Raw genomic sequence first — 20804 nt, 5'->3', positions numbered from 1 at the left:
CTGACAGCCTATGCTCCCAACTTATGCTCCTCAGATCCTGTCTTACAGCATCGTAATTACCCTTCCCCCAATTGTAAAACCTACCCTGTTGCACGCACCTATCTCTCCCCATAACCAAGGCGAAAGTCACAGAATTGTGGTCACCATCACCAAAATGTTCACCCACTAACAAGCCCATAACTTGTCCCGGTTCATTACCGAGTACCAAATCCAATATGGCCTCCCCTCTGGTCGGACAATCTACATACTGAGTTAGAAAAGCTTCATGGACACACTGCACAAACACCGCCCCATCCAATCTACTTGATCTGAAGAGCTTCCAATCAATATTTGGGAAGTTGAAAACGCCCATGACTACTACCCTGTGGCTTCTGCACCTTTCCAAAATCTGTTTCCCAATCTGTTTCTCCACATCTCTGCTGCTATTGGGGGGTCTATAGTAAACACCCAACAAGGTGACTGCACCTTTCCTATTTCTGACTTCAGCCCATACTACCTCCAAAGGCAGATCCCCCTCAAACTGCCTTTCTGCAGCTGTTATACCATTTCTAATTAGCAACGTCACCCCCCCTCCTTTTTTACCACCCTCCCCAATCTTACTGAAACATCTGTAACCAGGAACCTCCAACAACCATTCCTGTCCCTCTTCTATCCACGTTTCCGTGATGGCCACAACATCGTAGTCCCTTAAGTTCACCCACCTTATTTGTGATACTCCTTGCGTTGAAGTACACACTCTTGAACCCATCTCTGTGTCTGCAAGTATTCCCTGTCTGTGCTACCTTCTTCACAGCCTCCCTACATTCTTGGATATCCTGACAAACAGCTAGCCTACTTGCTGGACTACAAGTCCGGATCCCATCCCCCTGCCAAATTAGATTAAACCCCCCCGAAGAGTGCTAGCAAACCTACCCCCCAGGATATTAGAACATAGAACATAGAAGAATACAGCGCAGTACAGACCCTTCGGCCCTCGATGTTGTGCCGATCCAAGCCCACCTAACCTACAGTAGCCCACTATCCTCCATATGCCTATCCAATGCCTGCTTAAATGCCCATAATGAGGGAGAGTCCACCACTGCTCCTGGCAGGGCATTCCATGAACTCACAACTCGCTGAGTAAAGAACCTACCCCTAACATCTGTCCCATACCTACCACCCCTTAATTTAAAGCTATGCCCCCTTGTAATAGCTGACTCCATACGTGGAAAAAGATTCTCTCTATCGACCCTATCTAAACCCCTAATCATCTTGTACACCTCTATCAAGTCACCCCTAAACCTTCTTTTCTCCAATGAAAACAACCCCAAGTGCCTCAGCCTTTCCTCATACGATCTTTCTACCATACCAGGCAACATCCTGGTAAACCTCCTCTGCACCCGTTCCAGTGCCTCCACATCCTTCCTATAGTATGGCGACCAAAACTGCACACAATACTCCAGATACGGCCGCACCAGAGTCTTATACAACTGCAACATGACCTCAGGACTCCGGAACTCAATTCCTCTACCAATAAAAGCCAGTACGCCATATGCCTTCTTCACCGCACTATTTACCTGGGTGGCAACTTTCAAAGATCTGTGTACATGGACACCAAGATCCTTCTGCTCATCCACACTACCAAGTATCCGACCATTAGCCCAGTACCCCATCTTCTTGTTACTCTTACCAAAGTGAATCACCTCACACTTACCTACATTGAACTCCATTTGCCACCTTTCTGCCCAGTTCTGCAGCTTATCTATATCCCGCTGTAACCTGCCACATCCTTCCTCACTGTCTCCAACTCCTCCGACTTTCGTATCATCCGCAAACTTGCTCACCCAACTTTCTAACCCCTCCTCCAGGCCATTTATAAAAATGACAAACAGCAATTTTTGTGGGTGGCACGGTGGCACTGTGGGTGGCACGGTGGCACAGTGGTTAGCACTGCTGCCTCACAGCGCCTGAGACCCGGGTTCAATTCCCGCCTCAGGCGACTGACTGTGTGGAGTTTGCACATTCTCCCCGTGTCTGCGTGGGTTTCCTCCGGGTGCTCCGGTTTCCTCCCACAGTCCAAAAATGTGCAGGTCAGGTGAATTGGCCATGCTAAATTGCCCGTAGTGTTAGGTAAGGGGTAAATGTAGGGGCATGGGTGGGTTGCACTTCGGCGGGTCGGTGTGAACTTGTTGGGCCGAAGGGCCTGTTTCCACACTGTAATCTAATCTAATCTAATCTAATCAATGGTCCCAAAACAGATCCTTGCGGAACACCGCTAGTGACGGCACTCCAAGATGAACCTTTGCCAGCAACTACTACCCTCTGACTTCTTCCAGCCAGCCAACTCCTAATCCAAACCTCCAACTCACCCTCAATGCCATACCTCCGTATTTTCTGCAGTTGTCTACTATGGGGAACCTTATCAAACGCCTTACTAAAATCCATATACACCACATCTACCGCTTTCCCCTCGTCCACCTCCTTAGTCATCTTCTCAAAGAATTCAATAAGGTTTGTGAGACACGACCTGCCTTTCACAAAACCATGCTGACTATCCTTGATCACATTATTCCTATCCAGATGTTCACAAATCCTATCCCTTACAATTCTCTCTAAGATTGTGCCCACAACAGAAGTGAGACTCACCGGCCTATAGTTATTAGGGTTATCCCTACTCCGCTTCTTGAACAAGGGAACCACATTTGCTAGCCTCCAATCTTCTGGCACTACCCCTGTAGACAACGAGGACATAAAAATCAAGGCCAATGGCTCTGCAATCTCCTCCCTTGCTTCCCAGAGAGTCCTAGGGTAAATCCCATCAGGCCCAGGGGACTTATCTATTTTCACCCTTTCCAGAATTTCCAACACCTCTTCTCTACATACCTGAAAGCCATCCATTCTACTTAATTGTGACTCAGTATTCACATCGGCAACAATGTCCTGTTCCTGAGTGAATACTGATGAAAAGTATTCATTCAGTGTCTCCCCAATCTCTTCAGCCTCCACACGCAACTTCCCACTACTATCCTTGACTGGACCTATTCCTACCCTAGTCATATTGGTGCCCTTCTGGTTCAGGTGCAACCCGTCCTACTTGTACAGGTCCCACCTTCCCCAGAATGCAGTCCAATTGTCCAAATACCTGAAGCCCACCCTCCTACACCATCCTTGCAGCCATGTGTTCAACTGCACTCTCTCCCTATTCCTTGCCTCACTGTCACGTGGCATCGGCAACAACCCAGAGATGACGACTCTGTCTGTCCTAGCTTTTAGCTTCCAGCCTAACTCCCTGAGCTCTTGAATGACCTCCCCACCCCTCTTCCTACCTATGTTGTTGGTGCCAATGTGCACCACAACTTCTGGCTGCACACCCTCCCCCTTAAGGATTCTGAAGACACGGTCCGAGACGTCTCGGACCCTGGCACCCGGGAGGCAACAAACCATCCGAGAGTCTCGCCCATGTCCACAGAACCGCCTGTCTGTCTCCTCTAACTAGCGCTCTCCTCCTCTCCCCCTTTCCCTTCTGAGCCTCAGAGCCAGACCTCGCGCCACAGACCCGGTCACCGCAGCTTACCCCTGCTCCACCAACAGTATCCAAAGCGGTATACCAATGTTTAGGGGAACGACCACAGGGGATCCCTGCACTGCCTGCTTCCTCCCCTTCCCACCTCTAACTGTTACCCAGCTACCTCTGTTCTCTGGCGTAGCTATGTCCCTGTAGCTTCTATCTATTACCCTCTCAGCCTCTCGAATAATCCTCAGTTCATCCAACCCAGTTCCAATTCCCTAACTCGTTTTGTGAGGAGCAGGATCTGACTGCATTTCCTGCAAATGAAGTCGGCAGGAGTATCGGTGGTCACCCCTACCTCGAACATCCTGCAGGAGGAACATTCCACTGCCTGCGCTGCCATTACTCTACAGCTCGTCTCCGAAAACAAGAACACTGAGTAGCTTACCTGTGGACTTTAAAATTAGGTTAGAGGAGGAGGATGGGAGGGACGCCCTACTATGTAGGGCCTGGGGTCTAGAACACACCCATTCAAATATCAATCACTTACCTTCCCGACCAGCTCTGCGCTCCAACCTCACTTCCGCCCAGCTCGCGCCACTCTCTGCTGTGAGAAGACCGTTGGCATCGAGGTAAGTTCTTTATATATCAGTCACTTACCTTCCCGACCAGCTCTGCGCTCCAACCTCACTTCCGCCCAGCTCGCGCCGCTCTCTGCTGAAGTACACACACTTCAAGCCACTTTCCTGTTTACAGGCACCCTCCTTTGAGATTGATGCCATGTTCCTAACCTCCCTACACTCCAGGTCCTGCACCCTAAAGCTACAGTCTAGGTTCCCATGCCCCTGCAGAGTTAGTTTAAACCCCCCCCAAGAGCACTAGCAAATCTCCCCCCAAGGATACTGGTGCCCCTCAGGTTCAGGTGTAGACCATCCTGTTTATAGAGGTCCCACCTTCCCCAGAAAGAACCACAGTTATCCAAATACCGGAATCCCTCCCTCCTGCACCATCCCTGTAGCCACGCATTTAACTGTTCTCTCTCCCTATTCCTCGACTCTCTATCACGTGGCACGGGTAACAAACCAGAGACAACAACTCTGTTTGTTCTAACTCTGAGCTTTCAACCTAGCTCCCTGAAAGCCTGCCTAACATCCTCAGCCCTCTTCCTACCTATGTCGTTGGTGCCAATGTGGACCACGACTTCGGGCTGCTCCCCCTCCCCCTTAAGGACCTGGAAAACACGATCAGAGACGTCATGTACCCTTGCACCTGAGAGGTAACATACCAAACGTGAGTCTCTCTCGCCCCCACAAAACCGCCTATCTGTGCCCCGAACTATCGAGTCCCCAATAACTATAGCTCTGCTCTTCTCCACCCTTTCCCTCTGAGCAACGGGGACAGGCTCCGTGCCAGAGGCCTGAACCCCATTGCTTACCCTTGGTAAGTCCCCCCCCCCCACAAGTATCCAAAACGGTATACTTGGTCTTGAGGGGAACGGCTGCAGGGGGTCCCTGCACTGGCTGCTTCCTCCCAGTCCGCCTCACTGTCTCCCATCTGTCTGCAATCTTTGGAGTTACTACTTCCATAAAGCTCCGATCTATGACCCCCTCTGCCTCCCAAATGATCCTAAATTCATCCAACTCCAGCTCCAGTTCCCTAAACGGTCTTGGAGGAGCTGGAGATGGGTGCACTTCCTGCAAGTGTAATCAGCAGGGACGACTATGGCATCCCTCACCTCAAACATGTTGCAAGAGGAACATTGCGCTGCCTTCACTGCCATCCCTCTAAAAGTAACCTTTTAAAAAAAAACTAGGTCTAAAGAATAGAACAAGCAAAATGCAGCACTTACCTACTTACCATAATGGGCCTTATTATTAGGTTAGAGGAGGAGGGCGGGTGGGAGGCACTACCTCTGATGTGTCTCGGGTTCCTCTCCTGCGCGCTTTTATAGGGAAAAAAAAACCTACCCAGGTAAACTTGCGCAACACCGGTTTCCGGGTCCGCTCCGTGCTTTTTTTTAAAAAAACTTTCAAATTTAAACCGTTAAACAAACGTCACCGAGCCTTCAAGCAGCCACTGCCAAACAGCCCTTACCTGCTCCGCTGAGAGAGTGAGGCCTAGGCCTTGGAGCTGCGCGCTTTTATAGGGAAAAAAAACCTACCCAGGTAATCTTGCACTACACCAGCTCAACTGGGCTGATAAGTGGCCGATGGAGTTCAACCTAGAAAAGTATGAAGTGATTCATCTTGGAAGGTCGAATTTGAATGCAGATTATAGGGTTAAAGGCAGGATTCTTGGCAGAGTGGAGGAACAGAAGGATCTTGGGGTCCATGTCCATAAACCCTCAAAGTTGCCACCCAGGTTGATCAGATTGTTAAGAAGATGTATGGTGTGTTGGTTTTCATTAACAGGCGAGAGGTTATGCTGCAGCTCTATAAAGACCTAGTTAGACCACACTTGAAATTTATGTTCAGTTCTGGTCGCCTCATCATAGGAAGGATGAGGAAGCTTTAGAGAGGTTGCAGAGGAGATTTACCAGGATGCTGTCTGGAATGGAGGGCATGTCTTATGAGGGAGCTCAGGCATTTCTCATTGGAAAGAAGAAGGGTGAGAGGTGACTTGATAGAGGTGTACTAGATGATGACGGGCAGAGATAGTGTGAATGGTCAGAGACATTTTCCCAGAACAGAAATGGCTATCACAAAAAGGCACAATTTTAAGGTAAATGGAGGTAGGTTTAAGGGAGATGTCAGAGGTCGGTTCTTTACACAGAGAGTGGTGGGTGCGTGGTATCACTGCCAGTGGTGGTTGTCAAGTTAGATACATTAGGGACATTTAAGTGACTCTTGGATAGACACATAGATGGCAGCAAAATGAAGGGTATGTAGGTTAGTATGATCTTAGAGTAGGATAAAAGGTTGGCACAACATCGAGGGATGAAGGGCCTGTACTGTCCTTTGTTCTAAATCCGCTTCCTGTAAACACTTAACCTTATAACTATCCCCTCATATAATTACCCGATTGTTGCTCTTACACACCTCTTTGAAATATCTACATATTTGCTCCTGTATTTTCCTCTGACCCTTTGAGGGCCTATAATGCATTCCCTGTAAAGTAGCTGCTGCCTTAACATTCCTCAGTTCTACCCACAGAGCCTTGTTTGAGGACCCTTCCAGATATCATCTCTCCTTATTGGGCTAATTGATCCTTAATTAATAGCGTGACACCATCACCCTTTTTATACTCTCACCTGTCTCGCCTAAAGATCCTATCCCTCAGAATGTTGAGTTGCCAGTCCGGCCCTTCCCTCAACCATGTTTCTGTGATGGCAATAATATCATAGTTCCATGTGTGAACATTGACTGACAGTCTTACCTATTACTCCTAGCATTAAAGACCATCCAGCCTTGCCTTACTCTCTTGACATGCATAGAATAGAATCATAGAATCCCTACAGTGTGGAAGCTGGCCATTTGGCTCATGACTCTAAGTCAATACCGATCCTCTGAAGAGCATCCCACCCTGACCCAACTCAATGATTGTTGCAGGTTCTGGGATTTAAATGTTTCAGTAAGAACAGAGAAGATGGTAAAAAAGGGGGAGGTGTGGCATTGTTAGTCAAGGACAGTATTACGGTATCAGTAGGGACATTTGAAGACTCGTCTACTGAGGTAGTATGGGCTGAGGTTAGAAACAGAAAAGGAGAGGTCACCCCGTTGGGAGTTTTCTATAGGCCTCTGAATAGTTCCAGAGATATAGAGGAAAGGATAGCAAAGATAATTCTGGATAGGAGCACGAGAAACAGGATAGTTGTTATGGGGTCTTTAAACTTTCCAAATATTGATTGGAAATACGATAGTTTGAGTACTTTAGATGGGTCAGTTTTTGTCCAATGTGTGCAGGAGATTTCCTGACACAGTATGTAAACAGGCCAACAAGGGGCAGGGCCACATTGGATTTGGTACTGGGTAATGAACCTGACCAGGTGTTAGATTTGGAGTGGGTGAGCACTTTGGTGATAGTGACCACGGTTCGGTTATGTTTACTTTAGCGTTGGAAAGATATTGATATATAACGCAGGGCAAGAATTATTGCTGGGCGAAAGGCAATTATGATGCGATTAGGCAAGATTTAGGATGCATAGGATGGGGGAGAAAACTGCAGGGGATGGTCACAATTGAAATGTGGAGCTAATTCGAGGAACAGCTAATGCATGTCCTTGATAAGTATGTACCTGTCAGGCAGGGAGGAGGTCGTGTAGCGAAGGAGCCGTGGTTTACTAAAGAAGTTGAATCTCTTGTTAAGAGGAAGAAGAAGACTTCTGTTAGAATGAGTTGTGAAGGCTCAGTTAAGGTGCTTGAGAGTTACAGGTTAGCCAGGAAAAATCTAAAAAGAGAGAGCAAAGAAGAGCCAGGAGGGGTCATGAGAAATTATTGGCAGATAGGATCAAGGAAAACCCTAAAGCTTTATATAGGTATATGAAGAATAAAAGAATGACTAGAGAAAGATTATGACCAATCAAGGATAGTAGTGGGAAGTTGTGCATGGAGTCCGAGGAGATAGGGGAAGCACTAAATGAATATTTTTCGTCAGTGTTCACATTGGAAAAAGACAATGTTGTGGAGGAGAATACTGAGATACAGGCCTCTAGACTAGATGGAATTGACATTAGCAAAGAGGAGGTTTTAGCAGTTCTGGAAAGTGTGAAAATAGGCAAGTCCCTTTGGTCGGATGGGATTTATCCTAGAATTCTCTGGGAAGCTAGGGAGGAGATTGCAGAGGCTTTGGCTTTGATCTTTATGTCTATAGGAATATCGCCAAAGACTGGGGGAAAGCAAATATTGTCCCCTTGTTCAAGAAGGGGAGTAGAGGCAACCCTGATAATTATAGACCAATGAGCCTTACTTCAGTTGTGGGCAAAGTGTTGGAAAAGGTTATAAGCGATAGGATTTATAATCATCTAGAGAGGAATAAGTTAATTTGGGATAATCGACAAGATTTTGTGAAGGTTAGGTCGTGCCTCATAAATCTTGTTGCGTTCTTTGCGATGGTGACCAAACAGGTAGATGAGGGTAAAACAAATGATGTGGTGTATATGGTGTCTAGATTAGGGTGGTTCTGGAAAAGCACAGCAGGTCAGGCAGCATCTGAGGAGCAGGAAAATCGATGTTCCGGGCAAAAGCCCTTCATCAGGAATGAAGGGCTTTTCCCCGAAACGTCGATTTTCCTGCTCCTCGGATGCTGCCTGACCTGCTGTGCTTTTCCAGTGCCGCTCTAATCTAGACTCTGACCTCCAGCATCTGCAGTCCTCACTTTTGCCGTGGTGTATATGCATTTCAGTTAGGCTGTTGATAGGGTTCCCCACGGTAGGCTATTGCACAAAATACAGAGGCATGGGATTGTGGGTGATTTAGCAGTTTGGATCCGAATTTAGCTAGCTGAAAGAAGACAGAGGGTGATGTCTGATGGGCAATGTTTGTCCTGGAGTTCAGTTACAAGTGATGTCCCGCAAGGATCTGTTTTGGGGTCACTTCTGTTTGTCATTTTTATAAATGACCTGGATGAGGGCATAGAAGGATGGATTAGTAAATTTGTGGATGACACTAAGGTCGATGGAGTTGTGGATAGTGCTGAAGGATGTTGCAGGTTACAGAGGGACATAGATAGGCTGTAGAACTGGGCTGAGAGGTGGCAAATGTCAGTTCATGTGGAAAAGTGTGAGGTGATTCACTTTGGAGGGAGCAACAGGAATAAAGAGTACTGGGCTAATGGTAAGATTCTTGGTAGTGTAGATGTGCAGAGAGATCTCGGTGTCCATGTACATAAATGCCTGAAAGTTGCCGCCCAGGTTGATAGAGTTGTTAAGAAGGCATACAGTGTGTTAGCTTTTATTGGTAGAGGGATTGAGTTTTGGAGTCACGATGTTATGCTGCAACTATACAAAATGCTGGTGTGGCTGCACTTGGAATATTGCATGCAGTTCTGGTCACCGCATTATGAGAAGGATTTGGAAGCTCTGTAAAGAGTTCAGAGGTGATTTCCAAGGATGTTGCCTGTATGTAGAGAATGTCTTATGAGGAAAGGCTGAGGGACTTGAGGCTGTTTTTGTTAGAGAGAAAAAGATTGAGAGATGGTTTAATCGAGACATATAAGATAATATACAGGTTAGATAGGGTGGACAGTGAGAGCCTTTTTTCCTTGGATGGTGATGGCTAGCATGAGGGGACATAGCTTTAAATTGATGGGTGATTGACATAGGACAGATGTCACAGGTAGTTTCTTTACTGAGAGAGTAGTCGGGAATAGTGTGGGATAGATGGGCTTCAGATTGATTTCACAGTCGGTGAAACATCAAGGGCTGAAGGGCCTGTACTCTGCTGTAATGTTCTATGTTCTATGACTGATGCAATAACATATCCTGCACTTCTGTTCTATGTTCAGTCAGATTTGTTCAGCATGACTTGCTCTACAAAGCCATGCTGACTACCCCCGATCAAACCTTGCCTCTCTAAATGAAGATTAAATTTCTCTTTCAGAATTTTCTGCAATAGTTTCCCTGCCAATGATGTGATACTCCCTGGTCTGTAGCTCCTTATTGTAGATTACTTTTCCTCCCTTTCTGGAGGAAAATGGAGGTGATCTGAGCAATAAGTTTGTGGATGACACCGAAATTGGCAGAGTTGCAGATAGTGAGGAGGATTGTCAAAGGATACAGTGAGATATAGATAGATTGCATATGGACAGGGAAAATGCAGATAGAGATTAATGTGGCTAAATGCAAGATGATGCATTTGGAAGATCAAATTCTGGTGTGAATTATACAATAAATGACAGAACTCTTAGAAGCATTGACATACAGTGGGATCTGGGCATACAGTCCATAGATACTTGATAGTGGCAACACAAGTGGGTATGGTGGTTAAGAAAGCATACAGCATGCTTGCCCTCCTTGACCAGAGCATCAAATATAAAAGTTAGCAAGTTATAGTACAGCTGCACAAAACTTTGGGCCATATTTGGAATATTGTATCCAGTTCTGGTTACCACACTATCAGGACGGTGTGGATGATTAGATTAGATTATCTACAGTGTGGAAACAGGCCCTTTGGCACAACCAGTCCACACCAACCCTCCAAAGAGTAACCCACCCAGACCCACTTCCCTCTGACTAATGCACCTAAGGCACTATGGGCGATTTAGCATGGCCCATTCACCTGCACATCTTTAGACTGTGGGAGGAAACCACAGCACCCGGCAGAAACCCAAACAGACACAGGGAGAATGTGCACACTCCACACAGGCAGTCGCCTGAGGCTGGAATCGAACCTGGGATGCTGGTGCAGTGAGGCAGCAGTGCTAACCACTGAGCCACCATGCCACCCCACCATGCTTTGGAGAGCTTGCAAAGAAGGTTTGTCAGGATGTCTGAAGGGATTTTTTTATGAGAGAGGTTGGATAAAATCGGATTGTTTTCACTGAAAGATGGAGGCTGAGGAATAACCTAATAGAGGTTTACAAATTTATGGGAGGCAAAGGTGAGCGGATAGTCAGAGGCCTTTTCCTAGGGTGGAAAGGCCAGTTACAAGTGGGCACAGTTCAAGATGAGAGGGAGGGAAAGTTTAGGGGAGAAGAATGGGGAAGATGGTGGGTACATTGAATGTACTGCCAGGCACGTTATCATTTAAGGCATATCTTGATAGACACGTGAATGGGAGGCGAACAGAGGAATAGACACCGCATTTGGGCAATAAGTATCAGGCCTAAATAAGGATTAGGAATTTGCACAGGCTTGGTGGGCCAAAGGACCTGCTCCTATGCTGTATTGTATTATATAATATTGGACTAGTTCAAATCCCCTAACATAATTACCCTATTGGAGAGAGTGCAGAGAAGGTTCACCAGGATGTTGCCTGGTCTCAAGGACATTGGCTATGAGGAAAGTTTAAAAAAAATTAGATTGTTTTGACTGGAAAGACGGCGGCTGAGACTGAGAGACCTGATTGAGGTCTGCAAAATTACGAGATGCATAGATAGGGTGGATAGCCAGAGACTTTTTCCCAGGGGTTGAAGTTTCGATTTCAAGGGGGCACAGGTTCAAAATGAGAGAGGGGGTGACATTTAAGGGAGATGTGCAAGGGATGTTATTCACACAACGAGTGGTAGGAGCCTGGAACACACGACCAGAAGAGGTGGTGGAAGCAGCCACGTTGGCAACATTTAAGAGGCATCTGGATGGTTCCATGAATAGGGAGGGAATAGAGGGATTACAGACCAAATAAGGACAGAAGATTTGTTTCTTAGTTTAGTTAGGGCATGATGATCGGCACAGGCTTGGAGGGCCGAAGGAGCTGTTCCTGTTCTGTACTTCTCTTTGTTCTTTGTGTCTTTATTCTATTATTATTTTTACATGCCTCCATGAATTGACTACTCAACAGTTGCCCACTTTGAGGGCCTATAATGTGCTCCTAAAGCTGACTTCTTAAATAATAATGTGAAACCACCTCCTCTCTTACACTAAGCCAAAAACCATAGAATTGCAAATGCTGGAAAGCAGAATCAAAAACAAAAATTGCTGGAAAAGCTTAGCAGGTCGGGTAGCATCTATGGAGAGTTGCCCTTCTTCAAAACTGATTGTAACAAAGAAAATGTTGGTATATATTGGGGTGGGGGGGAGTGATGAGGGGAAATTAGTAAATGATAGGTTGAGGTGGAACCCAGAGAGAGTGAGAAAAGCAGTTGGACAAACAAAGGGGTGGGTGAAGGTCAGCCTGAGAGAAATGAATAGTGTTGAAACTTTATTGCTGGAACAGCACAGCAGGTCAGGCAGCATCCAGGGAACAGGAGATTCGACGTTTCGGGCACAGGCCCTTCTTCAGGAATGAGCAGAGAGTGTTCAGCAGGAGAAGATAAAAGGTAGGGAGGAGGGACTTGGAGGAGGGGAGTTGGAAATGTGATAGGTGGAAAGAGGTCAAGGTGAGGGTGATAGGTCGGAGTAGGGTGGAGGCGGAGAGGTCAAGAAGAAGACTGCAGGTCAGGAAGGCGGTGCCGGGCTGGAAGGATCCGGCTGAGACAAGGTGGGGGGAGGGGGGATGAAGAAACTGGTGAAGTCCAAGTTCATCCCCTGCGGTTGGAGGGTTCCCAGTCGGAAGATAAGACGCTCCTCCTCCGACCGTCGGGTTGTTGTGGTTTGGCGGTGGATGAGTCCAATGACCTGCATATCCTCGGTGGAGTGGGAGGGGGAGTTGAAATGCTGTGCCACAGGTTGGTTGGGTTGGTTCGTCCGGGTGGCCCAGAGGTGCTCTCTGAATCGCTCCGCAAGTAGGCGGCCTGTCTCCCCAATATAGAGGAGGCCACACCGGCTGCAGCGGATGCAGTAGATGATGTGGGTGGAGGTGCAGGTGAATCTGTGGCGGATATGGAAGTTTCCCTTGGGGCCTTGGAGAGAAGTGAGGGGGGAGGTGTGGGCGCAAGTGTTGCACCTCCTGCGGTTGCAAGGGAAGGTGCCGGGAGTGGTGGTTGGGTCGGTGGGGGGTGTGGATCTGACAAGGGAGTCGCGGAGGGAGTGGTCTCTACGGAAAGCTGATAGGGGAGGGGAGGGAAATATATCCTTGGTGCTGGGGTCTGTTTGGAGGTGGCGGAAGTGACGGCGGATGATGCGCTGTACATGGAGATTGGTGGGGTGGTAGGTGAGGACCAGTGGGGTTCTGTCCTGGTGGCGGTTGGAGGGGCGGGGCTCAAGGGCGGAGGAGCGGGAAGTGGAGGAGATGCGGTGGAGGGCACCGTCGACCACGTCGGGGGGGGAAATTGCGGTCCTTGAAGAAGGAGGCCATCTGTGTTGTACGTATTTTGAACTGGTCCTCCTGGGAGCAGATGCGGCGGAGACGAAGGAATTGGGAGAATGGGATGGCGTTTTTACAGGGGGCAGGATGGGAGAAATGAATAGTGCTAATCCGGAGAATTAGTGTGGAAACAGGCCCTTCAGCCCAAGTCCACACTGACCCCCCAAAGAGTAACCCACCCAGGCCCATTCCCCTACATTTGCCACTGACTAATATCCTACACAATGGGCAATTTAGCATGGCCAATTCACCTAACCTGCACATCGTTGGACCGTGGGAGGAAACTGGAGCACTCAGAAAAAACCCACGCAGACACGGAGAATGTACAGACTTGACACAGGAAGAATGTGCAAACTCCACACAGGCATTCGCCCGAGGCTGGAATTGAATCCAGGTCCCTGGTGCTGTGAGGCAGCAGTGCTAACCACTGAGATACCGTGCTGCTCCAGAAGACTTAGAGAATCCCTACAATGTGGAAACAGGCACTTCGGAGTCCAGAAGGCTGAAAGAATTCTTTAGTGGAAAACGAGACATTGTTTTTCCAGCTTTCACTGAACTTCACTGGAACACTGTAGCAAGCCTGAGACAGAGATGTTGGCCAGGCAACACAATGGTGGGTTGAAACAGCAAGCGACGGAATGCTCAGGATCATTTTTGAATACAGAACCTAGTGTTTTGTAAAGCATTCGCCCAGTCTGAGCTTCATTTCCCCAATGTCGGGGTACCACATTGTGAGCAGTTAATACATTAGGCTAGATTGAGTGAAGATCAGAGTAGTGCTGGAAAAGCATGGCAGGTCAGGCAGCATCCGAGGAGCAGGAGAGTTGTCTTTCAGGCAAAAGCCCATCATCAGGAATGAGGTTGTGAGCCGAGGTGGGGGTGAGATAAATGGGAGGGGGTAGGGCTGGGGGGAAGGTAGCTGAGAGTGTGATAGGTAGATGGATGTGGGGGTAATGGTGATAGGTCAGAGGGGAGGGTGGAGTGGATAGGTGGGAAGGAAGATGGACAGGTAGATCAGACAGGTAGACTGATGAAGGGCTTTTGTCCATGTCCCTCTAAACGTTTCCTATCAATGTATCTGTCCAAATGTCTTTTAAATGTCTCACCAACCTAATTGAAATTTTTTTTTGAAGAGGTGACAAAGATAATTGATGAGGGAAGGACTGTGGATGTGGTTTTTATGGACTTTAGTAAGGCATTTGATTAAGTATTGGTACAAAAACTAAGGTTTGCTAGCTAGATTGATATAAAACTGGCTTGGTCATAGAACATAGAAAAGTACAGCACAGAACAGGTCCTTTGGCAACACGACGGTTGGAGGAAGAGCGCCTCATCTTCTGCCTGGGAACCCTCCAACCACAAGGGATGAACTCAGATTTCTCCAGTTTCCTCATTTCCCCTCCCCTCACCTTGTCTCAGTCAAATCCCTCGAACTCAGCACCTCCTTCCTAACCTGCAATCATCTTCCTGACCTCTCCGCCCCCACCCCACTCCGGCCTATCATCCTCACCTTGACCTCCCTCCACCTATCGCATTTCCAAAACCCCTCCCCCAAGTCCCTCGTCCCTACCTTTTATCTTAGCCTGCTGAACACACTTTCCTCATTCCTGAAGAAGGGCTTATGCCTGAAACGTCGATTCTCCTGTTCCTTGGATGCTGCCTGACCTGCGCTTTCCCAGCAACACATTTTCAGCTCTGATCTCCAGCATCTGCAGCCCTCACTTTCTCTCATTTGATAGGATTCCCCATGGTAAGCTCATTCATAAAGTCAGGAAGTATGGGTTACAGGGAGTTTTGGCTATTTGGATTCAGAATTGGCTGGCTGACAGAAGGCAGAGAGTGGTTGCAGATGGAAAGTATTCTGACGGTTAGACAGTGTTGAGTGGGGTCCCGCAGGGCTCTGTTCTTGGGCCTCTGCTCTTTGTAGTTTTTATAAATGACTTCGATGAGGAGGTTGAGGGATGGGTTAGTAAATTTGCAGATGACACAAAGGTTGGGGGTGTCGTCGATAGTATAGAGGGCTACTGCAGGCTGCAGTGCGACATAGGCAGGATGCAGAACTGGGCTGAGAAATGGCAGATGGAGTTCAAACTGGATAAATGCGAAGTGATGCATTTTGGAAGGTCGAACTCGAATGCTGAATATAGGATTAAAGACAGGATTCTTGGCATTCCGGTTACTCCAACCAAAGTGAATCACCTCACACTTGTCCGCATTAAACTCCATTTGCCACCTCTCAGCCCAGCTCTGCAGCTTATCTATGTCTCTCTGTAACCTACAACATCCTTCGTCACTATTCACAACCCCACCGACCTTAGTGTTGTCTGCAAATTTACTAACCCACCCTTCTACACCCTCATCCAGGTCATTTATAAAAATGACGAACAGCAGTGGACCCAACACCGACCCTTGTGGTACATCACCGGTAACTGGACTCCAGGATGAACATTTCCCATCAACCACCACCCTCTATCTTCTTTTAGCAAGCCAATTACTGATCCAAACCGCTATATCTCCCACAATTCCATTCCTCCACATTTTGTACAATAGCCTACTGTGGGGAACCTTATCGAACGCCTTGCCGAAATCCATATACACCACATCAACCGGTTTACTCTCACCTACCTGTTTGGTCACCTTCTCAAAGAACTCAATCAGGTTTGTGAGGCACGACCTACCCTTCACAAAACCGTGCTGACTATCCCTAATCAAATTATTCTTTTCTGGATAATTATAAATCCTATCTCTTATAACCTTTTTCAACACTTTGCCAGCAACTGAAGTAAGGCTCACTGGTCTATAATTACCAGTATTGTCTCTACTCCCTTTCTTGACCGGGGAACCACATTTGCTATCCTCAGAGATTGTGGTACCACCACAATCTCTGTATTATTACCTGCCTGGGCCAGGATGTCCTGCAGCCACTCAGAGAGAATTTAGGAGGTACAGTTAGTAAGTTTGCGGATGACCCTAAGGTTGGTGATATAGTGGACAGTGAAAAAGGTTATCTGGGAATGCAGCGAGATCTTGATCAATTGGGTCAGATGGTAGAATTGCAGATGGAGTTTAATTTAGATAAATGTAAGGTGTTACATTTTGGTGGGTCAAACCAGGACAGGACTTACACAGTCAATGGTCGAGCCTTGGGAAGTGTTGTAGAACAAAGAGATCTCAGAGTGCAAGTCAAAGCTCCTTGTAAGTGGGAGTCACAGGTAGATAAGGTGGTGAAGAAAGCTTTCACCAGTCAGAGCATTGGATATAATGGTTGGGATATCTTGTTGCAGCTGTACAAGATGTTACTGAGGCCACATTTGGAGTACGGCATGCAGTTCAAGTCGCACTACTAAGTCAAAAATCACACAACACCGGAGTATAGATCGATAGGTTTATTTGAAGCTGCAAGCTTCTGGAGCCTGGGGGTGAGGGTGGGGAGGCTCCAAAAGCTCAGTCCAACACGGCACCTCCATATCGATATTATTAAACTAAAAAGAGTGCAGAAAAGACTTAGTAGAATACTACCCTGGAAGGTTTGAGTTATAAGGAGAGATTGTATAGGCTGGGGACTTTTTTTTAACCAGGCGTTTAGAAGTCTGAGGGGTGACCTTATAGAAGTCTATGAAATCATGAGAGGCAAGGATAAGATAGGTAGCCAACAGCTTTTCCCCCATGGTGGGGGAGTATAAAAGTTGAGGGCAGAGGTTTAAGGTCAGAGGGGAGAGATACAAAAGGGTCCTAAGGGCAATTTTTTCACACAGGCTGCCAGAAGTAAAGGTGAGTATAACTTTGTCATTTAGACAGGTCATAGATGGGATAGTTATGGAGGGATATGGATCAAACATAGGCAAATGGGACGAGTTTAATTGCGAAAACTGGGTGGCGTGGACAGGTTGGGCTAAAGGGCCTGTTTCCATGCTGTAGCTTTCTATGAATGACAGAGAAGACTCAATGGACCAAATGGCCTAATTCTGCTCCTATATCTTGCGGTTCTTTGACACAATTTCCGACTGTTGATTTATCTGTGTAAGCTGTGTCCCTATCTGTCTTATTCTGGATATCATCTAAATAGTTGCTTTGTAAGTTAATGTACTGTATCCCCCACCTCCTGACACTCTTTAATTAGTTTAAAACTCTCTGTACATGTATTTGATTCATCAGGGCACTGGTTCCAACATGATTTAAGTGAAGCTTATCCAGCCAGAACAGTTCTTTTCTACTCCATTACTGGTCTAGTGCCCCATGAACAGAAATCCAGTCCTACTACTCCAGTCTTTAAGTCGTACATTTAACTACTTGACTGCATTTATCAGTTTGCTTGTGGCTTACATAGTAATCCTGAAATTGTTACCTTGGAGGACTGCACTCGTGAGATTCTCATCTTGCTATTTAAATCTTGCTTGGTAAATCGGATTCGATGATTCTGTGTCATTAGCAAAATCAATTTGGGATTGATACAGGGCTGTACCAATAACAGAGCATGGAGGTGAGATTACTTTAATTTCTATACTAATCTACCGAGAGAAAGCAACCTGTGGCATTGCTTAGGTTGGCTGTGGGAAATAGAGCAGGGAGGTGGAAGCTCAGTTTTCTTCCTTGGCAGATCAGCTATACTGTATTTGGATATTTAATTTCTAGACTGTATATAATTTCCTATTTTTCAAGATCCTTTACTACCCAACAAAGATTACACAAGCATGTATGTGCTGTGCAACATGGCATCCCTGCCCTTACATTTGTTCCATTAAAGTAGCTTAACCTGCCTCCACAGTAACATTGGTTTTTATAGTATTTGCAATTCCAATTTTCACAGAATTAAAGAGTGTATACATGGATTGTGATAGAAAGTCATGACAATCATCAGATGAAAGAGAACAATCAATTCTTGAAAATGAACTGTATTCCAGGCGTGATATGACTATAGAGTCATACAGCATGGAAACCGACCCTTCGGTCTAACCAATCCATGCTGACTATAATACCAAACTAAATTAGTTCCACCTTATAAGACCATAAGACATAGGAGTGGAAGTAAGGCCATTCGGCCCATCAAGTCCACTCCGCCATTCAATCATGGCTGATGCGCATTTCAGCTCCACTTACCAGCGTTCTCCCCGTAGCCCTTAATTCCTCTAGACAACAAGAATCTATCAATCTCGGCCTTGAAGACATTTAGCGTCCCGGCTTCCACTGCACTCCGTGGCAATGAATTCCACAGGCCCACCACTCTCTGGCTGAAGAAATGTCTCCGCATTTCTGTTCTGAAATGACCCCCTCTAATTCTAAGGCTGTGTCCACGGGTCCTAGTCTCCTCGTCTAACTAAAACAATTTCCTAGCATCCACCTTTTCCAAGCCATGTATTATTTTGTACGTCTCTATTAAGTCTCTCCTTAATCTTCTAAACTCCAACGAATACAATCCCAGTATCCTCAGCCGTTCCTCATATGTTAGACCTGTCATTCCAGGGATCATCCGTGTGAATCTCCGCTGGACACGTTCCAGTGCCAGTATGTCCTTCCTGAGGTGTGGGGACCAAAACTGGACACAGTACTCCGAATAGGGCCTAACCAGAGCTTTATAAAGTCTTAGTAGTACATCTCTGCTTTTATATTCCAACCCTCTTGAGATAAGAGACAACATTGCATTCGCTTTCTTAATCACGGACTCAACCTGCATGTTTACCTTTAGAGAATCCTCGACTAGCACTCCCAGATCCCTTTGTGCTTTGGCTTTATTAATTTTCTCACCATTTAGAAAGTAGTCTATGCTTTTATTCTTTTTGCCAAAGTGCAAGACCTCGCACTTGCTCACGTTAAATTCCATCAGCCATTTCCTGGACCACTCTCCCAACCTGTCTAGATCCTTCTGCAGCCTCCCCACTTCCTCAGTACTACCTGCCTGTCCACCTAACTTCGTATCATCGGCAAACTTCGCGAGAATGCCCCCGGTTCCCTCATCCAAATCATTAATATATAATGCGAACAGCTGTGGCCCCAGCACCGAACCCTGCGGGACACCGCTCGTCACCGGCTGCCATTCTGAAAAAGAACATTTTATCCCAACTCTCTGCCTTCTGTTAGACAGCCAATCCTCAATCCATCCCAGCAGCTCACCTCGAACACCATGGGCCCTCACCTTGCTCAGCAGCCTCCCGTGTGGCACCTTATCAAAGGCCTTTTGAAAGTCTAGATAGACCACATCCACTGGGTTTCCCTGGTCTAACCTACTTGTTACCTCTTCAAAAAATTCCAACAGGTTTGTCAGGCATGACCTCCCTTTACTAAATCCATGTTGACTTGTTCTAATCAGACTCTGCTCTTCCAAGAATTTAGAAACCTCATCCTTAATGATGGATTCTAGAATTTTACCAACAACCGAGGTTAAGCTGATTGGCCTATAATTTTCCATCTTTTGCCTTGATCCTTTCTTGAACAAGGGGGTTACAACAGCCATCTTCCAATCATCCGGGACCTTTCCTGACTCCAGTGACTCTTGAAAGATCTCAACTAATGCCTCTGCTATTTCCTCAGCCACCTCTCTCAGAACTCTAGGGTGTATCCCATCGGGGCCAGGAGATTTATCAATTTTAAGACTTTTTAACTTTTCTAGCACTATCTCTTTCGTAATGGCAACCATACTCAACTCAGCCCCGTGACACCCTTTAATTTTTGGGATATTACTCATGTCTTCCACTGTGAATACTGACGCAAAGTACTTGTTAAGTTCTCCTGCTATTTCCTTATCTCCCATCACTAGGCTTCCTGCATCAGTTTGAAGTGGCCCAATGTCTACTTTTGCCTGTCGTTTGTTTCTTATGTACTGAAAGAAACTTTTACTATTATTTCTAATATTACTGGCTAGTCTACCTTCATATTTGATCCTCTCCTTTCTTATTACACTCTTTGTTATCCTCTGTTTGCTTTTGTATCCTTCCCAATCTTCTGATTTCCCACTGTTCTTAGCCACTTTATAGGATCTCTCTTTTTCTTTAATACATTTCCTGACTTCCTTTGTCAGCCAAGGTTGTCTAATCCCTCCCCGGTTAATCTTTCTTTTCTTGGGAATGAACCTCTGTACAGTGTCCTCAATTATACCTACAAACTCCTGCCATTTTTGCTCTACTGTCTTCCCGGTTAGCCTCTGCTTCCAGTCTATTTTAGTCAGTTCCTCTCTCATGCCCTCATAATTACCTTTATTCAACTGTAACACCATTACATCCGATTTTGCCTTCTCCCTTTCAAACTCCAGACTGAACTCTATCATATTATGGTCGCTACTTCCTAAGGGTTCCCTTACTTTAAGATCTTTTATAGAGTCTGGTTCATTGCAAAGCACTAGGTCCAGAATAGCCTGCTCTCTTGTGGGCTCCATGACAAGCTGTTCCAAAAAGCCATCCTGTAAGCATTCCATGAATTCCCTTTCTTTAGATCCACTAACAACATTATTTACCCAGTCCACCTGCATATTGAAGTCTCCCATGATC

General features: G+C 46.5%; 1 protein-coding gene across 2 annotated transcripts in view; it reads left to right on the top strand.

The window, feature by feature from the left end:
• Nucleotides 1-20804, top strand: part of LOC122551960 (X-ray repair complementing 5) — a 366827-nt gene that overhangs the window by 344920 nt on the left and 1103 nt on the right. The window lies entirely within an intron of this gene.

This window comes from Chiloscyllium plagiosum, unplaced genomic scaffold, assembly GCF_037043375.1.
Source record: "Chiloscyllium plagiosum isolate Xiang-an unplaced genomic scaffold, Cpla_swu_hap1 HiC_scaffold_7, whole genome shotgun sequence".
Classification (NCBI taxonomy): Eukaryota; Metazoa; Chordata; class Chondrichthyes; order Orectolobiformes; family Hemiscylliidae; genus Chiloscyllium; species Chiloscyllium plagiosum.
Note: the sequence above shows the minus strand (reverse complement) of the source record. Positions and strands in the feature narration are given on the sequence as shown.